Here is a 22,398-nt window from a genome sequence, read left to right on the forward strand (position 1 = left end):
AAAACTAGTTCTACATTAATAAATTAAATTATTCAAAATGTGTAAAAAAATTATAAAAAATAACTTTTAAATAAAAGTTTTGTAATATATAATATATCCAATGCATTTGCTACAGATGAACAATATACAATAAAAACAGGTGTGACTTAGGTTTCAACTAATTTAATCTTTTCGCAAAGTCAAAATTCTTAAGTCAATAAGTCAATCCGTCTTCCTCAAACTACAGTTCCCAAATGCCACACAAAGACATTAAACAGTATACAAACTCCAAATTTATTAATTAATTCACAAAAAGATACTGTCATCTATGTACAAGAAAACACCAGATTGTGTTACATTTTACCTGTTATAATTAACAAGTTATATTACACAACTAGGTGTTGTCAGTCAATACACTGTGTGCCATCTATAACAGGACATTTGGCAAGACTTCAGCCCCCCTGTAGCTATGAGAAGACCAGATAACAAGCATAAACCAAGGGAAATGATAATCACACCCGAGCACATTAAACATCAAACATTCATACACATTGGCCAGGGGACAAAGGAACCCATTGGTATGAAGCTAAACATGACATTACCATTAAAAATATCATCTCCAATTCATTATGTGCCAAGAATACACGACACCTACATTGGGAAGAATTTCTGAATTAATTTGTTCACTTTGAAGCTGTTTGTTTTTGTTGGTTGGCTAAATATATGTCACATTTCCATTCTGAATGTTGATAAATGTGTTTATATTTCGTTTGTGTGACACATATAATTTTTTGGTTAATTCTACTTCTTAAAACTGATGTTTTTAAATAATCTTTTTAAAAAATTTATTATTTAATTTTTGAGTGAAAAATACATAAATTTAAGGACCCAAAACAGATTATCATCTGTTTCATTAAGATATGTTTACAGAGAAATGAGAGCCTTCGATTACATCATCTCAAATAATTAAACTCAATAAATGTATAATGTTTTTTTTACATATCAGTATTAAAACTATGCACTCCCAGTTGCAGCTGTGCCATTTAGTACGGCAGATTTAAGTTGTCCCAGAGTGTAAAATTTCCTTTCTTATATGCGACAGACACAGAAAAAAACACAAGATGGAAAATCTCATGTGCACGCGTTTAAAGCGACTTGATATGACTGGGCATTGACTGGCAGCCGACTAGCTCGCCACTTTTCATCAATGGAGTTGATCAGTATCGCCATACCTCTTCCCCGATTGCTTCATAAAAATGGCGAGGGGATTTTTTTCAGGAAAGGGCGTTTATCAGAGTGAAGGGGTAACAAGGGGAGATTAAAATTCCTGTCAAACTCACAGAATTAACCATGTGTTGCATTACATTACCTAGGACACAGGCGAGACATGATGTTCTTTTCACAACCGGTCTGCAGTAGAGTTGTAGCATTTGGTCGCAGGAGGAATAATGTGGAAACTTTTGGCGGACAACAGAGCTTGATTAATTAATTTGGGCTTACCAATCATTTCATACTCCTAAAACATATTAATTAAATAATCATACAAGACATTTCATTTTCAACACACATAAGTTCCACATATGCTTCTAAAATCATTTACAACTCTTTTTGTTTCACTGACATTTTCTCATTGTTTTGTTAGTATTTTTCAGACTTAAGAATTTCCACATTGACAAAATACCACTCTGACAAAAGTCAAAAAGAATTAAATGTACACCATCATTGCTTATACCACATAAAGTCAACTTATCTTGTCAAACTGTCAAGGGACATGTTACAGCCAAAAAGCAACCATCAAAAGCAGAACTTCGATACTGACAAATTAGAATTTTAAAGATAAACAGTACATTCTTCCTAACAAGATCAAGCACAAGAACTATCTGTTATGTAGAAGTCTTTTATCTTGTAAAAAAGCCCTTATGTCATTGGAAAGTTGACCAAATCCCTCCAAAGTGAGGCACCACCATGATAAGATATTAATCTGAAAATAGCATAATTTCCCTCTTGATAATAAACTGGCCTGTGATAGTCATACTGTTCTTACACACCTTATCTTTATGATCATCTTATAGCGAGGATATCCGTGTCCTCGCTATAACGGTCCTTTCACAGCTATTACACGGCATGTGTTGGTCACAAGCTCCAGTAAATGTCCACTGATGTTTCACCAACAAACTGTCCACACGAACAGGCCTGAGATGACTGTCCGACTCAACCAGCCAGAATGGGTGAAGTAAAGTCAGTCACGCATGACACAGCGGAACAAACACGGAGAAAAACAATGGAGTAATTACCTGTTCGTACAGTCGCAGTCCGCTCTAACTCATCCTTGTCAATAGCCAGTATGACACTCACTGCTTCCGAACAGAGGTGCAAATTACAGCTGTATGCGACAAATGTTCGATTTCCTGCGCTGTCAACCGTCCGCAGAGCTCTTTGTCTAAGCTTCAGGTCATCACAGCTCTCAACGTCACAAATGAACATAACACAGGTTTTAATGAGGAAATTCACATACCTACACCAGGGCCTTTTTTCACTGGCTGATAAGCGCGAGGGCTTGACCTACTTGTGTGCCTCTGCTGATCTCTTTATCACACTTATTACTGGATTCCTACTCGCAATTTCAACTTATTAATCTAGCCTCTTACCTCTCCGTTTCGTCCCTTGGTTATGTCAGGTGGAGAAGGTACACGTTATCCGGTTTGTCGCTGGGCCCTGCTAATACTCCCGCTAAAGTCAAAAGTTTGACGTATTCTCAGTCCAGGTCTTAACACAACAAATTGATCAATGCAGGGTCCCCCCCTTGCTGATCCTCCAGGCCAAATCTTCATTCCATCGCTTGTCAGCCCCGAGATAAACTTAACTTAAAGAAGCAACACACCAACTGACTTAAGGTCCTTGCTTCCATTTGAGCCGTTCAGCTCCGACTAATGAAATGATTAATTACAGCAGGTAGGAAGCCAGAGCTGGAGATAAACACTGTAATACCAAGGACTAAGATAAACCAATGCTATTCATATAACAAACAATACATGATAATTACTGGCCGAACCAGCATGCCTGGGCTTGATTATCTGGGAGCAAACACCTTCAGATTACCAGGGCCTCGGTTAATGACGGGGAATTTCCTTACTTATTGCACCAGCCCGGCTTAATGAGATATTTATCACATTTGTTTCAAAGAAGACTCCACTTGCTATTGACATGCAAATAGAGCCGACTCGCTCAAGCTGAAAAGGTGTTCGGTCTCAGTCTGCCTTTAGAAATGAATTTGCTAAGCTTGTCCTCTGCCCATCAGCAATTGGGGAATCCTATTGAAAGCCTGAGGTGTTTGTTTTTCAAAAACAAATGACGGCGGGACATCCCTGGATGCCATTATGCAGGTTTTAATTGCTGCATGATAGGCAGTGTTGTGATATATGTGCTGCTATTCAACCATTTCCTGTAATTAACATATTTTTAATTAAAAACTTCCGGCCTCAATTGATGAGTATTCATTTCATGTAATCATCACATTATTATCCAAAAGCTGACATTTTCCATTGTGGATCAAGTTCATTGTGTGCAGAAGAGGAATAATGGAATGTTTTTCATATATAAATTTGAATATTTTTCGGCATTGATCACAAATGGTAAAACAAAACTTGCTGGGTCATTATGTTAAAGCTCTGTAAAATTACTACATTAATTTCAGATAATATGAAATAATTCCACCCACTTCGTCCTATAGATTATTAAATAACCCAAGTTATACTTTTATGAACAAACATAGAGATTCTAATCTTCACAGCAACATGTGGTCTTGGGAGCTTTCATAAAAGCTGAGTGCTTTTAATTTCCGAGGTTTCAAATTTCAATTTGGAATTTTTTAGATATGCTGAGTATAGAACAGAGGCTACATGTAAGGCTTGAAAGGAGGCTGAAGAAATGTGGGTATGCATTTAATGATAAGCTGATAAACTAGGTCCCTAATGCACACACATAATTTGGGACTTGATCATTCATTGGAGAAATATCATATTTCCTTCGTGTGAGTGCCCGACTTGAGAAGTGAAAACAAATTGATCGGAAATGTATGAAGACATATAATTTATATGTCTGGTCAGTTCTACCCTGCTTTGTAAATGGTTCAGTTTGACAACGCCTTTGTACTGAAGTCACTTCTTCAGGGAATATATTGACTTTAACAACAATCTGTTGGTATAGCAAGAAATCTTTGCCACCATTAAGAAACTGCAAGGAGTCAAACACCTTTTAGCTGACTACACACAAGCCCATTGTTATGTCTATGCATACCTACTGGAGCTTGATATGATCAAAGGCTTGCTTATGAATATTGTTGAAGATTCATATATATCGATTAGTAATCATATTCATACAATGGGACACAAGCATGGGATTCACACAATATGCAAATAATGGGTATTAAATTCAAACTATTTGTGTGAGAAGGAAACACACTCCCCACTTGGCTAACACACTGCCACTCCTGATTAACAAAGACTTACGTATTACTTCACAATAAGATCCAGCATTGAAATAGATTAGTTGTTGTGTTATAGATAATGATGAATGTTATTTTACAATAGGTAATCTTTAGGTCAAAATTATTTTCCTTGTTAACATTTGTATTGAAATATAAAGTCATTAGTATTTGACCTAGTATCATTACTTACAAGGTACACATCCAATAACTGTTGTCTTGTTAATCAAAGGTGAAAATACAATTATTCAAATAATATTCCTTTTCATTTTAAAAGCTATTTAATTTGTCTCTATGAGGCAGCTATGTTTACTTTTGGTAATAATGAATACTAACATCTCTTAGAACATAGTGCCATAATGGCCTTCTTGATACATTAGCTCAGAAAATGCTTGCAATGATTGCCTGAGCTTGGTTAATTCTTCTGTAAGTGAATCATTGTTGATAAAAAGAAACTTTAAATCACATTTTTCTACATGTCTGTTCCCTGCTCCAACATCCATAACATTCCGATGATCCCTCCAAGATAGAGAATATCTCTCACAGGTTGGATAATCAGGGTGAAAGATGGAATTCTCCATATCTTGGAATACACCATATTAAATAACACTGGCATTAATGGCCTCTAAGATTTAGAGATTAGGCGAAAAAGAGAAGCAAAATTTTCACAAAGGTTTATTAGTGACCAAAATGACAAAAACCTAATCAGTTAAGATTGCGGCTTCCAAAGTTCATGTGCCACATGAATATTCATCCCCAATCTGATGTAGATCAAAAGAAACATTGGTTGATTATTCTTTCAAACATTTATATTCAATTTTCTTTTTGGGTTATTTCAATTCAGCCTGCCTTCATCGAAACAGACACTGTACAATGACTATGAAACTCTTAATTATGCAAATATATGCAAATGAGTTTTGAAAAATTAAACAAGATCAAAACACTGAGATTTTATCAAGTTTGCCGAGCGTCAAAAAAGCCAATAAATTTGATTGCGGGATATAGCGATTACAGAAAGCAAGGCAGATTCTGAGAGGACAGTTAGCATTTAAGACAGTAAAAGAAAGCAGACACCGCCGAACGAAGATACTGACGTAAATATGAATACATCAGATGCAAATTATCCGTTCTGAATAAGAAGTGGTGCAATTACGCTGGCATCCCTGTGGGTCGAATCGGCACATTTTACAACCGCCATCTTATGCAGGGTCAGATAAAGTGAGCGGGCTACAGTCCTCATTGTCTTCAGCCATACGTCCCATAAAGCCAGATTTTCCTAACATATACACACACAGGTTTAACCAATAACTGCCATCCCTGATCTTATTCCCAACAATAAAAACAAGCAGTAAATGAATGCTTGGGAGCCGGTCCACTCTCCAACACAGAGAAATATCATTAGTGGAGCCGAAATGAATCTGCGATTCATTCCGATTCATTCCTATCAGTTGTATATGACACGGCCTATGATTGCTCCCTGGTCTGTATTCCCAATGAAAACATCAAGCATATCGGGTGTGTGGAGGGAGGGGGAGGAGGGATATCCCCCACAAACACACCCTCATAAATCAAGCATGCTTGGAAGATCCTAAACAAAAATACATGGAATATCTAGCCCAATCATCTTGAGGAAACTGTTTAAAGACAAAACAGACACAACTGTTCTGAATCTTCCTCAATTTGGTTTGAATCTTTTCTTTTGATTCATGTAAGTTGACGAGACTGCTGGTATTTGTAATGTTTGATCGTCTCATAATCCATATTTTTCAAAATGATAACCTTTACAAATTTCTGTTGCAGGAGATGTCAGATTAAAGTGAGGTAAAAATGATTCTGATGTATATGCATAGAAAAAGGATCTTAACAGTACTTAAAACAGTAACAACTATTTGCATGCTCAACACCTTGGCAAATATTGCACATGATGTTTTACGAGAAAGTTTAAGACCATTTTTTACCTGCAGAAATGGAACACAAACTGTTGATATTGCAAAATCTGTCTAACTTCTGTCTTTATGGTTTAACCCTTTATATTCTATTTCAACCATGCACACTTTTCTCGTGTACATTTTCACGAGAAAGATAAATTTGAAAATAGACCGATGTGTACAATTCAGATATGGCACATAAAGATTGTGATACAAAAACCCCAATGTCTGGGGTAAAGTAAAAAAATACCTTCAGAGAGCATGTTACAAGGAGTACAAAAATAATTATTACTTTTTTGATAAACACCATGTATGATATCGATTTTTTTCAACAGGAGGGACACCTATCTGAGAGACATACACCGAAACACTTCACCCATCATATTAAACATGTTTTTTCTCACCTAAGTTAAAAAAATCTGACACTCAATTTGGTAGCCTGGTAGTGTTAACCTTTCTCCCCAAAGAATAAGAACAAAATCTGCAATCAAGAAACATAGCCTGCAGTTTTTTTGCAGTCGACTCACAGCTTTCAATCTATTCCGATCATAAAGGGTCTTCCCTCAAACGGAAGAGAGTGATTTTTGCCTGTCTGTCTCAAGATTTTTTTGGAAGAATTCTGAGTAATCATGATAATTTGGCATCCAAAGTCTAATTATCTGAACCAAACAGCTCTGGAAATTCAAAAGACTGCGACATTAAATTTCTCTTTTATGACGGGTGTTGCGCCCCACGTTTTTTTGCTTGTTAAAGAACAGCGAGTCACTGTGCAACGGGGGAGAGACTGATGTAGAGAGGGGCTTGTGATTCTTACTTGGTTTCCAACCATAGGTAACCACATCCAGTATACAACAAGCATGATTAATTCACCTCCCTACTTGGTAAATGGAATTTATGGCTGAATTCTCCTTGAAATTTTATTGTCAAGAAAACCATTAAAAACGAGATGGATTTTTTTAATCATATACACAAACCTAATCTTTTTACAATGATGTTAAACACAGGGTGATGGATGAGAAATATTTGGAAGAGTACTACTTTTTACTGGTGCAAAGTTTTGTATTATGCATGGTTGTACTCTGCCTCAGGAGAAAAATCTGGTAATTTCGTATTTCAAAAGCATTGCTTCTTGAGCAATAAAAAAGACATATACAGGATTTAGTATCATAATACTTTTTGTACATATTTATTATTTTTAATCAACATTCTTCTTCAAATGTCCTGTACAGAGCCAGCCACATCAAACTGCGACACTTTAAATCTGTAGTAAGGACCTAATTAAAATATTTCCCATTTGTAAATCTTCATGTCCATGAAGGTAGAAATCCTATATCATATACAATTATATAATTTCTCAATAAAGTGACAACATGGTGGAAATACAGGTATTCAACAGACAAGAAATATACACAGATTTTCCCAGATATACATTGTTGAAAATATTTTGAGAAAGAATGTTGGTGTGAGAGTATGTAGATATGATAGATATGACAATTATATTGTAAGCCAACAACTATAGATAACTAACGGATATCCTGCAACCAGGAATGATTGAGGGAATGGTTAAATCAGTCATTAGCGCCAGTGTAAATTCACAGGAAACGTAAATTTGCATCAATCAAAATTAATTATTACTGAAACAAGAAAGGTCATTTGAAGAGCAAGAGAGACATATTGCAGCATCAAATGCATGTCCCCATCTAACAGTCCAGACAAATTACTCCACTTGATCCATGCCACCAAATAATGGTGCTTTTTCCATTTGTGTTTTGGGCTATTATTTAAAAGATGAGTTTTGTATGGCGCTGACCAACGTCATCAGCTGACATTTGAGTAAGTTGGTTATATACGCAACACGAAAGAATAGCTACCTCCTCCTACAAGCATTAACAGAAAGGAGAACATGCCAGTCTTCAGTCTGTTTGGGAACACAAGATATCAGTGAGTAAAAAAATAAATGGGTGCATGAGTTAGGATTAATGTCCATGTGAACCGCTTTGAACAGTATTTAAGTTATCATAGGTTCCAGGCATCCTTAAGGGACGTAACTCTGCACAGCAAATTGTGACGCCTTAGATGACAGTGCCACCTGTGCCCCTTGAATCAGTGATTGAAAGAGAGTGGTTATACGACAAGTCAGCCAGCTTATATGTGCTTATGGCAGTGTGTTATAGGTTTTGAGTGTTTAATCCAGTGGAATAAGTGAGTTGAAATTTAACATCACAGTGATAAATAGACGAGTGAGCGAATGTTTGCTCTGACATAAATACCTCTTCCAGTGTGGCTACTGCTGCTGGGGTCTGATGACACGCATTTAGCCAGATCACAACACCCTAATTTCAGCTGTCTGGGGACACATTCTAGCCTTGAGTGAGTGAGTGAGTTGGGTTTATCAAACCTGTGAACAGTATTCAGTTATATCACAGCGTGTCAGCATCACATGGAGTGAGTGAGTGAGTTTTTTACGCCGCTTAGAACAGTATTCCAGTGGCATGTCAGCTTAATATGTGAGGAAAGACCGAAGTGGTCATGGGGCGCAACTCTGCACAGCTGATCGCGGTGCCTCAGACGAATGGGCCCCTCATGCCCCCGCTTAATGTGGATGGAAAGTCTGAACTGATGCATGTCTCAGACCTTTTTACCACTTGCTGACAAACTTAGAAACAAAATCAAGGTGCACCGGGATTCAAATCCAAAATCTGGTGTGCCCAAGGGCATGCCACCACTCTGTCCGAGGACTGCTGCAAGTCAGAATTCCTCCATCCAATCCTCACGTCTGCTGTCCTAGACAACAAGCATGGCTAAAGGACCTGTGATCACTGATACACATGCAGCCCAACATTGAATCATGAATAAACAAATATTTTTCATTGTTATACATTAAGTTTTAGTTCAATGTATTGTGTTACTCCATCGTGGTATTTCATCACATGATATCATATTGAATGAATCATGTACCCCACTGCTTTGAGTGTCCACAGGCCGCAACATGGACGACACTGGCATATCATTCTTCATAAAACATTAGGGGCAATGAACGTCCTTGCATTCATATATTTACAAGACAACAACCAACAATTGGAAAGCTAATGTTGCACCCCTTATATTCATGACTGTGTTACTGACTTTAAGTAAAGGATATCTACAGCTTCTGACAGGGAACTAAGGCACCAAGGGAGACAATTGACAATAAGCACAATTTCCTGGCTCACATTAGAGTACTGACATATAGGTGTATATTCAGCAGGTTCATTTAGACCACTGACGAATAACAAAATAAAAGAGCTTTTAAGTACTGTATACAGAAATCGATCATTTTATCACCTAGGCTGTATTTAGAATGAACAATATCAGATCACTTGTGCAAAAACATCATGAGAGTCATGGAGCTCAGCTAATATACAAATAAGCATGAAGTAATTCATCATGTGATGTATTGCTAATTGTAATATAATGCATTATTCAACTCCATGGTTATACTGGAAGCCTGTTTAATATTGCACGACTAGTTAATGAAAAAAACACTGACTGAATACTGCAAGAGTTATTGGAAAATTTTAGACAATAGACAACTAACATAATATCTGTTTCATTAACATTTATTTCAATGACAAAGGTCAAACCTGCAACGAACAGTGCCATGCGGAATATGTGCCACAAAAAAAGTTTAATTTAAATTTTGGTCTAATGGCTATCAAGCATCATATCCTAAAGTCATCTATCTTCCTATGTTCTCTCCACCCATTATCATTTACACTTGACTTTTTCAATGACATTTGCTATATTCATAAATTCCCATCAGGATGTAAGTCAATTAACTCATTGCGCGACTGACAATAACATCTCTATTGATACAACCTTCCCTTAAGTTTCCTGTGCTGAAATCCTGACCCCTACTGGCCTTGTGTTCCCTTAAGCCCCACCCCCACCCCCACCCCCTACCCCCTCTATCCTCCACCTGTGCATAACCTTTGAGATTTTTTCTGCTGATTCGTTTTCACTTCCAGCCTCATCTTTTTGCAGGTGACCGCTGACATTTGTAAGTTTTGGCAGCCATTATCATGTGTGATATTTAGCAGTTGGTGCATCCTCCATTTGTTTTGACTGGCCGCCACGGCACAATTGCAAATTACTTGCATCATTCCCTTGTGTCTCCACAAGTGTTGTCTTACAGCGCAATCAAGGATTGGCTGCACATCTAGTGAGATATCAGTCATACCACCCTAGCAACAGGGATGAAAGAAAACACAATATCAGCTTGATATATGGGTGATATCAGCATGGCTGGTAGGCAGACGAGATCAATGATATCACCTAGATATCAGTGGGGGCTCAGAATCTAACTGTATCGGCAGAGGCAGGAAATGGCGGGAGAAGAATATGAATGAAAACCATGGAAGAAGTTAAAACAATGAGAAAATAAGTTTTGTTGGTATAGGATACCATAAACATACCTACATTACCAGCAGTATTGTAGAATATCAATGATACTAGTAACTTGTTAAATTACCAGCAACAGACCAGAATACCAGCAACAAGACCACATAGCAACATGTTAGAATACCAGCAACAAGAACACATAGCAACATGATAGAATACCAGCAACAAGAACACATACCGACATGTTAGAATACCAGCAACAAGAACACATACCGACATGTTAGAATACCAGCAACAAGAACACATAGCAACATGTTAGAATACCAGCAACAAGAACACATAGCAACATGTTAGAATACCAGCAACAAGAACACATACCGACATGTTAGAATACCAGCAACAAGAACACATAGCAACATGTTAGAATACCAGCAACAAGAACACATACCGACATGTTAGAATACCAGCAACAAGAACACATACCGACATGATAGAATACCAGCAACAAGAACACATACCGACATGTTAGAATACCAGCAACAAGAACACATACCGACATGTTAGAATACCAGCAACAAGAACACATAGAAACATGATAGAATACCAGCAACAAGAACACATACCGACATGTTAGAATACCAGCAACAAGAACACATACCGACATGTTAGAATACCAGCAACAAGAACACATAGCGACATGTTAGAATACCAGCAACAAGAACACATAGAAACATGATAGAATACCAGCAACAAGAACACATACCGACATGTTAGAATACCAGCAACAAGAACACATAGCAACATGATAGAATACCAGCAACAAGAACACATACCGACATGTTAGAATACCAGCAACAAGAACACATACCGACATGTTAGAATACCAGCAACAAGAACACATAGCGACATGTTAGAATACCAGCAACAAGAACACATAGAAACATGATAGAATACCAGCAACAAGAACACATACCGACATGTTAGAATACCAGCAACAAGAACACATAGAAACATGATAGAATACCAGCAACAAGAACACATACCGACATGTTAGAATACCAGCAACAAGAACACATAGCGACATGTTAGAATACCAGCAACAAGAACACATAGAAACATGATAGAATACCAGCAACAAGAACACATAGCAACATGATAGAATACCAGCAACAAGAACACATAGCAACAAGATAGAATACCAGCAACAAGAACACATACCGACATGTTAGAATACCAGCAACAAGAACACATAGAAACATGATAGATTACCAGCAACAAGAACACATACCGACATGTTAGAATACCAGCAACAAGAACACATAGCAACATGATAGAATACCAGCAACAAGAACACATAGCAACATGATAGAATACCAGCAACAAGAACACATACCGACATGTTAGAATACCAGCAACAAGAACACATACCGACATGTTAGAATACCAGCAACAAGAACACATAGCAACATGATAGAATACCAGCAACAAGAACACATAGCGACATGTTAGAATACCAGCAACAAGAACACATAGAAACATGATAGAATACCAGCAACAAGAACACATACCGACATGTTAGAATACCAGCAACAAGAACACATAGCAACATGATAGAATACCAGCAACAAGAACACATACCGACATGTTAGAATACCAGCAACAAGAACACATACCGACATGTTAGAATACCAGCAACAAGAACACATAGCGACATGTTAGAATACCAGCAACAAGAACACATAGAAACATGATAGAATACCAGCAACAAGAACACATACCGACATGTTAGAATACCAGCAACAAGAACACATAGAAACATGATAGAATACCAGCAACAAGAACACATACCGACATGTTAGAATACCAGCAACAAGAACACATAGCGACATGTTAGAATACCAGCAACAAGAACACATAGAAACATGATAGAATACCAGCAACAAGAACACATAGCAACATGATAGAATACCAGCAACAAGAACACATAGCAACATGATAGAATACCAGCAACAAGAACACATACCGACATGTTAGAATACCAGCAACAAGAACACATAGAAACATGATAGATTACCAGCAACAAGAACACATACCGACATGTTAGAATACCAGCAACAAGAACACATAGCAACATGATAGAATACCAGCAACAAGAACACATAGCAACATGATAGAATACCAGCAACAAGAACACATACCGACATGTTAGAATACCAGCAACAAGAACACATACCGACATGTTAGAATACCAGCAACAAGAACACATAGCAACATGATAGAATACCAGCAACAAGAACACATAGCGACATGTTAGAATACCAGCAACAAGAACACATAGCAACATGATAGAATACCAGCAACAAGAACACATACCGACATGTTAGAATACCAGCAACAAGAACACATAGCAACATGATAGAATACCAGCAACAAGAACACATAGCAACATGTTAGAATACCAGCAACAAGAACACATACCGACATGTTAGAATACCAGCAACAAGAACACATACCGACATGTTAGAATACCAGCAACAAGAACACATAGCAACATGATAGAATACCAGCAACAAGAACACATAGCGACATGTTAGAATACCAGCAACAAGAACACATACCGACATGTTAGAATACCAGCAACAAGAACACATAGCAACATGATAGAATACCAGCAACAAGAACACATAGCAACATGATAGAATACCAGCAACAAGAACACATACCGACATGTTAGAATACCAGCAACAAGAACACATAGCAACATGATAGAATACCAGCAACAAGAACACATACCGACATGTTAGAATACCAGCAACAAGAACACATAGCGACATGTTAGAATACCAGCAACAAGAACACATAGCAACATGATAGAATACCAGCAACAAGAACACATACCGACATGTTAGAATACCAGCAACAAGAACACATAGAAACATGTTAGCATACCAGCAACAAGAACACATAGCGACATGTTAGAATACCAGCAACAAGAACACATAGCGACATGTTAGAATACCAGCAACAAGAACACATACCGACATGTTAGAATACCAGCAACAAGAACACATAGCAACATGTTAGAATACCAGCAACAAGAACACATACCGACATGTTAGAATACCAGCAACAAGAACACATACCGACATGTTAGAATACCAGCAACAAGAACAAAGACCGACATGTTAGAATACCAGCAACAAGAACACATACCGACATGTTAGAATACCAGCAACAAGAACACATACCGACATGTTAGAATACCAGCAACAAGAACACATAGAAACATGTTAGCATACCAGCAACAAGAACACATACCGACATGTTAGAATACCAGCAACAAGAACACATAGAAACATGTTAGAATACCAGCAACAAGAACACATAGAAACATGTTAGAATACCAGCAACAAGAACACATAGCAACATGATAGAATACCAGCAACAAGAACACATACCGACATGTTAGAATACCAGCAACAAGAACACATAGAAACATGTTAGAATACCAGCAACAAGAACACATAGAAACATGATAGAATACCAGCAACAAGAACACACACCGACATGTTAGAATACCAGCAACAAGAACACATAGAAACATGTTAGAATACCAGCAACAAGAACACATAGAAACATGTTAGAATACCAGCAACAAGAACACATACCGACATGTTAGAATACCAGCAACAAGAACACATAGCAACATGATAGAATACCAGCAACAAGAACACATAGCAACATGATAGAATACCAGCAACAAGAACACATACTGACATGTTAGAATACCAGCAACAAGAACACATAGAAACATGTTAGCATACCAGCAACAAGAACACATACCGACATGTTAGAATACCAGCAACAAGAACACATAGCAACATGATAGAATACCAGCAACAAGAACACATACCGACATGTTAGAATACCAGCAACAAGAACACATACCGACATGTTAGAATACCAGCAACAAGAACACATAGCAACATGTTAGAATACCAGCAACAAGAACACATAGAAACATGTTAGAATACCAGCAACAAGAACACATACCGACATGTTAGAATACCAGCAACAAGAACACATAGCAACATGATAGAATACCAGCAACAAGAACACATACCGACATGTTAGAATACCAGCAACAAGAACACATAGAAACATGTTAGAATACCAGCAACAAGAACACACACCGACATGTTAGAATACCAGCAACAAGAACACATAGAAACATGTTAGCATACCAGCAACAAGAACACATACCGACATGTTAGAATACCAGCAACAAGAACACATAGCAACATGATAGAATACCAGCAACAAGAACACATACCGACATGTTAGAATACCAGCAACAAGAACACATAGAAACATGATAGAATACCAGCAACAAGAACACATAGCAACATGATAGAATACCAGCAACAAGAACACATACCGACATGTTAGAATACCAGCAACAAGAACACATACCGACATGTTAGAATACCAGCAACAAGAACACATACCGACATGTTAGAATACCAGCAACAAGAACACATACCGACATGTTAGAATACCAGCAACAAGAACACATACCGACATGTTAGAATACCAGCAACAAGAACACATAGCAACATGATAGAATACCAGCAACAAGAACACATACCGACATGTTAGATTACCAGCAACAAGAACACATACCGACATGTTAGAATACCAGCAACAAGAACACATAGCAACATGATAGAATACCAGCAACAAGAACACATAGCAACATGATAGAATACCAGCAACAAGAACACATAGCGACATGATAGAATACCAGCAACAAGAACACATACCGACATGTTAGAATACCAGCAACAAGAACACATAGCAACATGATAGAATACCAGCAACAAGAACACATAGCAACATGATAGAATACCAGCAACAAGAACACATACCGACATGTTAGATTACCAGCAACAAGAACACATAGCAACATGATAGAATACCAGCAACATGAACACATAGCAACATGATAGAATACCAGCAACAAGAACACATAGCAACATGAACACAGCAACATGATAGAATACCAGCAATAGACCAGAATACTATCAATAACATGGCACACCAATGCAAACAATATCACACATCGAACAAATGGACAGAGACATAAATGGAATATGAATGGAATATGAAAGGAATATCACTGGAATATGAGGTGCCCAATCAGTGTGGAGTGACACCTCTAGAAGGGCTATCAGTCTGTGAGATGCTGGCTGACTCAGGGGAGAGGAGAAGGGGTTTGTTTCACATCTCTCATCCCTTAAACATGTTTTGGCATCTCCTAAGAAAGAATTGATTAGGTTATTTTCACGACTTAAGCTCAAGACTAGGGTTAGTTAGCTTAAGTATAACAACATTAGCACTGCCGCAGACGAGTGCTGGGGTGGGAGACGATTTAAGGGACTCTCCTTGAGGTGAGTGGGAGACAAATGACATGTCACTTAAAGGTCCAGCTTGTACCATAAGACCAGATACGAAGGTGAAACAGATTTATATTGTACACACAATCCAGGATACAACAGCTTCAGCGTGTGCCAAAGATATTTGTCTACTAACTGAATCTTAACATTATTTTCAGTAGATTTTAGTTTTATATATGGACTATTATTAGCTGAGCTCACTAGACTGAACAAAATTGTACTAGACACGGGCTACGAAGTAGTGAATGTTAAAGTCACAGACTCCTTCTGAATGTCAGATCAACATGAAAAAAACTCCAGGTGGGAGAACATTCCGTGATTGTATCCATACCATACACTTTTTGCTGAGAGGCCAAAAAATAATTCACTTATTTGTCTACTTTTTTTGTACAAATATTGCTTCTTGTAGGACTTAGTGTGGGATGGTCAACACCAGGAGGCTACACAAGGTGTGGTGCTGATTCTACAGTCATAGCACTTAGAGCTGCTGTGTGGCAGATCACTGGTTCAAGTGTTTGCTTGCCATGTCCATCAATGAGCTTGACTTCAACAAATTGTAAATGAGGTGAGGTGAGGTGAGGTGAGGTGAGGTGAGGTGAGGTGAGGTGAGGTGAGGTGAGGTGAGGTGAGGTGAGGTGAGGTGAAGTGAAATGGGGCTTAACATTACATCCAAGATTACTGCACTAATTTAGCGACATGCATGCAGCTTGTGCTAGTCCGGACTAATGCCTATCTTAATGTACCAACTTTACCCTCTGGTATTACATGGATGGGGATCGAACCCTGGACAAGTGAGTGAGTGAGTGAGAGTTTTACTGGTGCTATGAGGTTCAATACTACGGCGATAGAGTTCAGGTGATGCCAGCTCACTCACTCACTCACTCTTGGTACGGACTAAACATACAAACATGGCATCTCCTTTTGGCATCCTGTACACAATCATGCTGAGAACATCCTACTGGAATATTGCACCATTAAGACCTCCAAATCATTTAATTATTCTTTATATTTTCACAAAGGACAGATTATCTTAAAATTTCCAATTTTGAAATTAATTTAGTAATCCCCACTGCTATTATTAAAAGCCAAATGCATATAACGTTGACAATCTAAAGACACTTCATTCCATAGCCTTCTGATTGTTGAAATGATCATCAAGTTTGTTAACCATCCTTGACATTGTAAAATAAATTATGTCACAACCTCATATGACGATTTTATGTCTGATTTACGATTACAATATGAGAAAACTCAACCAATCACAAGAGCAGAAAGACTTCATCTCTCTAACCTTCACATATGAGCAATAAAAGAAGATCCATTCATATATATATTTTCGGTTAAGTTCACAAAACATATCTCTGGATGAGCAGTTAACAATGATGTTTCATAATGTGATTAATTAAGAACTTGAAGTAACAGTATTGATGGGTACTGTATCAATTCCAAGTTTCCAATCAAGAATTCTGAATACCACAAATGATGTCAAAAGTAATATGGCAACTCTTAAGAGCTTGTTAATAGCTTGGCCAAGAAATAAAGAAAGTTTTGAAATGAACAGTAAGGTACATCATATGCTATTTATTTCTCATATGGTTCAAATTTTCTAACAAATGACTTCTATTTCAGAAATTCATAAAGCAAAGGTAAAATGCATATCTATGACAGGAATTAGTTTGAAGAGAGTAATGGCTTTGCTCACAGTGAGGCAATATCTGCTTACGGAATTCTGCACCAGTACCAACCAAATTAAACTGATTTTGAGGTAAATGCTTGCTTAATAACATTGGATATTGTCAGAAAAACAAATAAATTCAGATCTAATTAATGTGTCAAATGAAACACTGAAGGATTTGGTATCAAAAATACCTTTAATGATGGCGTTAAATGAAATTATGATTGCTAAAATAAGCCACATTTCTCCATCGCTGATGAGGGGTCCGTCCTAATTGCAGGCTGGAGACAGACTTGTGTGAGAATAGCTTGATGATGGTAGCTCTAAGAAATCATTACTTCTCAAGATAATATATGTCAATATACAGGGACTTGTCAAACTTTGATACACTGGAAATCATTATTGGATAAAACTTCTTGGACCTTTCAACATTTTATCTCAAAGACTTTTGTACTGGGGAGACAAGCCAGAAGAAGTTATGATTATTTGGGCTAAATATATAAGGTTGTTTTGGAATGTTTGAAAGTCTAGTTTTCAATTTAATTAGTCTTGTCTAGAGAGTTCATATCAGAACCACATGTGCTGGGATGCTTAATTCAGAAGACAACTGTTTCTCTGTGAGCTGGAATGACAGAATGTAACAATAGTGTTTATTTCCCTACATGACAAAGAAAGGAAGGAAGGAGGAATGAAGTTTGTAATGGAGACTGAAGATTGAGTTAGCAGAAAATGAAATCACAGAGACCACAGATGAAATGAAAGAAAAGGTAAGAGAATGCAGGAAAGAAAGAATAAGAAAGAAACTAAAAAAAATGAAAGGAAGAAAAGAGTAATGTTTGAAAATGACAGACATGAAGACAACGGAATGAAGAAGAAAAAGACAAAGGAAAACACATGAGGAAGATGAAAGAAAAGATGAAAAAGGTGAAGAAAAGAATATAGAACGTAAAGAAAAGAAGGATAACATGCACGTGAAGAAAGACAGCCGGGCAAAGAAAAGAAGGGGCAAATTTGTTGAAATGATTAACACTCTTTCATAAAACATGTTCCCCCAAAAAACATTTGCCCTGAAAGTGACATTAAGAAAATGACAAGCTACCTACTGACAATAAACCCAGAAACTGTCATTATAAAGTATCAGGACGTAAAGATCATAGAGAACGCCCTCCCTAGGTATCACAATATGGTCGATGAATGTGTCAGATCAGCCACCAAGGTCTGTAATTAATCACTGACCCTCCATTGCCGGCAATGGGGAAGAAATGGTCTTCCAGTTGATCATTTTACATTTTTAAGTTTTGATAACTCCATAGATGATGGCGGCCATGATAGCTGAAGATAGGATTCCTCTAGTGTGACCCCAGCGTGACCTCATTTCTCTAATCAAGAGTTAATCGCGCTGCTGAGATCATCAATTTCTATTGATTTCTTCGTTAGCATTCGACTCGGTCACTCTCACAACAATATTCACACACACAATTTTAATTTAGGGGTAACAGCATCGGTTGTGATGTCGCTAGTACTGAAAGGAAAACTAGCGTTTTTGCAGTCTTGTTAGTATGGAAATAGGACACAAATGCCTGTTTATCTTTAGCGTGACATCAGTCATGTTGATGAGGTCACCCTTTTGCATAAATTTATCCATCATCCAAAGAAAAACATGAATAAGAAAAGCCTCCAGAGGATCTCAAAAATCAATTTTGTTTAATGTGTATTTGTCATATGAAAAATAATTAAATAAATCTTTTAGAAATCTTCAAACAGAAACAGAATGGGTTTTAAGTTTGCAAGCAAAATGGGAGACTTTTTAATCAGTTTTTCACAGTACTGATAACATGGTTTGCTGAGAAGAAAATATCTGATAATTTTTTTCTTATCAATATTCTCTAAAAAACAGACTTGTTTAAGAAATACATAAAATCTGATCCAAGCAATGAAAAGATTACATTCCGTTACACATCAAGTGAATCAATACAAAATGGCCATAAAGTGCATAATTATATGATTAATGCCACTATACTGTGAAAAATGTGGTTAGAAACGGTGCTTGAATATTCAAGAAGCTTACGGTATAAATCCAGTTCAATGATACAAGACCCACATTGTCCTGTGGATCTAATTAGTGCCATATGTGCAATATTTCCAATTAATCCCCTACATATTGTGCTAATGACAAATTCAGAACGGAAGTCAGGGTATTTTCTTCAGCCGGCCACATCTGTGTTAATTATCATTATCCACAGGTTGACTAAAAAGCATTTGTGATGCATTGTGCAAAATATGGCCTGATCCAAATATACAGAGTTAGTTGTCAAACAATACATACATTATGGGGGCCCAATTATCACAATGTTGTCCTAAACATTAAAACCATTTTTTCAGTGTCACATATTACCGCCTTGTTGAAGAGCAATTTACATATAATACTATATGGATATTGTTATTGTACAAAAAGTAAAATAGCATTTTCACTCATTTCGACATCATCTCAATTACATTCAACTTGCTTTCTTGGGACATGCAATTAAATTAGAAATATCTTCAAGATGAAATTTAGAAACAACAATCATTAACATCAGAGTTGAGGCCACTGAGCATAACGTTATATTTCACAGTCCACTTTTCACTAGTTTTCAGGTTATGAAAAGATGTTATCATTACGCAAAACACACATTTTCCTGGTATTGGAAGTCAATATTTGTTGACTAATTTATATCCCTGTTCAAAAAGTGGTATGTAATTTTAATGTTCTTTTTACATCAGCTGATAGCATTCATACATTATCTCTGCTAGGGCTGGGACGGGTAGCTCGGGTACTCGGGTCGGGTGGGTCATGAGTAGGACCCCGGGTACCCACAGGACTACCTGGGACCCGTGGTTAGTCATGTGATACATGGATAAATGTCAATAACAATAAAATTCCATGGTTACACTAGGACAACTCGACTATGCACACATTCCTTCTGACTTTTATATGTTTGAGTAAAGACAAAGCTTCAGTCAACTACAGTATATGCACGATCAGATCGTTTTATACTCTATCTAAACACATTTTGCCAGGGCCCTAGTAAAACAATTCCCAAAAGAACATTTTGTACCTACTTTTGAGACCTACAGTGGGTACCCGGGTAGAGTAGGGTAATAGGGGGTCGGGTACCTGGGTAGTAAATGTGGACTTGTCCCAGCCCTAATCTCTGCACAAATGACCATGTAGTGATCCCAAATGGCGTGCATTAAGATCTGGGTAGCAGTTGAAGTCTGTGGATACAGGTCAATGGGGTACAGATTACGGTGTATTGGCAATAGAGTCATGAGTTTGATGCTCCATTTGGTCTACAGGGTAGTCCTATGGATAGTGTGCTTGTCATGGAGTTTGATTCTCCTCCTGAGAATGCCCCTGGTTGGTGTGTATGTCCACAGGTTTCATTTAGCATATGGGCACATTAAGTGAACCTGTTCGCTCATGCCGTCTCGTATTGATCTCCTGATCAGTCCTTATGTTCAACTGCTCAACACTAAAACAAATCCCATAACAGGAATGTTTTACTTTGTAACATAAGCTTCAATGTTTGAACCCTCCCCAACATCTACGTCCTCTGACCCCTCCCCTGTCCCCCCAGCACGGTGTGGCACAAGTCAACTTTGTCAGCTTTCATTGCCTGTTATTTTATATTTGATCAGTCTTATGAAAATAGCTCAAGCTATCTGCCACCATACATATTCATTGTGATTTTACTGATTGTGTAAGAAAGCCAACTTTTGGTCTCTCTAAATGGGTGGTGAGATTTGGGAAACATTGTGGCATATGCAACCTTTGCTATCTATATCATATGGTGATCTCAACATGGCTGAAGTGGGGTGAGTTAGTGGTGGTGATCTCAACATGGCTGGAGTGGGGTGAGTTAGTGGTGATGATTTCAACATGGCTGAAGTGGGATGAGTAAGTGGTGATGATTTCAACATGGCTGGAGTGGGGTGAGTTAGTGGTGATGATTTCAACATGGCTGGAGTGGGGTGAGTTAGTGGTGATGATCTCAACATGGCTGAAGTGGGTGAGTTAGTGGTGGTGATCTCAACATGGCTGAAGTGGGGTGAGTTAGTGGTGGTGATCTCAACATGGCTGAAGTGGGTGAGTTAGTGGTGGTGATCTCAACATGGCTGAAGTGGGTGAGTTAGTGGTGATGATCTCAACATGGCTGAAGTGGGTGAGTTAGTGGTGGTGATCTCAACATGGCTGGAGTGGGGTGAGTTAGTGGTGGTGATCTCAACATGGCTGGAGTGGGGTGAGTTAGTGGTGGTGTTCTCAACATGGCTGAAGTGGGTGAGTTAGTGGTGGTGTTCTCAACATGGCTGAAGTGGGGTAAGTTAGTGGTGGTGATCTCAACATGGCTGGAGTGGGGTGAGTTAGTGGTGGTGATCTCAACATGGCTGAAGTGGGTGAGTTAGTGGTGGTGTTCTCAACATGGCTGAAGTGGGTGAGTTAGTGGTGGTGTTCTC

The 22,398-nt window shown here is 37.9% G+C and overlaps 1 protein-coding gene across 11 annotated transcripts in view; it reads right to left on the minus strand.

Moving 5' to 3' along the window:
* Nucleotides 1–22,398, minus strand: part of LOC139454230 (zinc finger homeobox protein 4-like) — a 167,732-nt gene that overhangs the window by 59,759 nt on the left and 85,575 nt on the right. Inside the window, exon 1 of one of the 11 annotated variants that reach the window (XM_071235828.1) lies at nucleotides 2,628–2,643. The exons of 8 other annotated variants lie outside the window; for them this stretch is intronic. The gene's annotated coding sequence lies outside the window, so the exon portion shown is untranslated. Of the gene's footprint in view, nucleotides 1–2,273; nucleotides 2,376–2,627; nucleotides 2,644–22,398 lie in introns of those variants that run through there. 2 more of the 11 variants (XM_071235822.1, XM_071235825.1) reach the window with 2 other exon arrangements.

This window comes from Haliotis cracherodii, unplaced genomic scaffold (assembly GCF_022045235.1).
Source record: "Haliotis cracherodii isolate W230 unplaced genomic scaffold, xgHalCrac1.p SCAF_10, whole genome shotgun sequence".
In the NCBI taxonomy this organism is placed as follows: Eukaryota; Metazoa; Mollusca; class Gastropoda; order Lepetellida; family Haliotidae; genus Haliotis; species Haliotis cracherodii.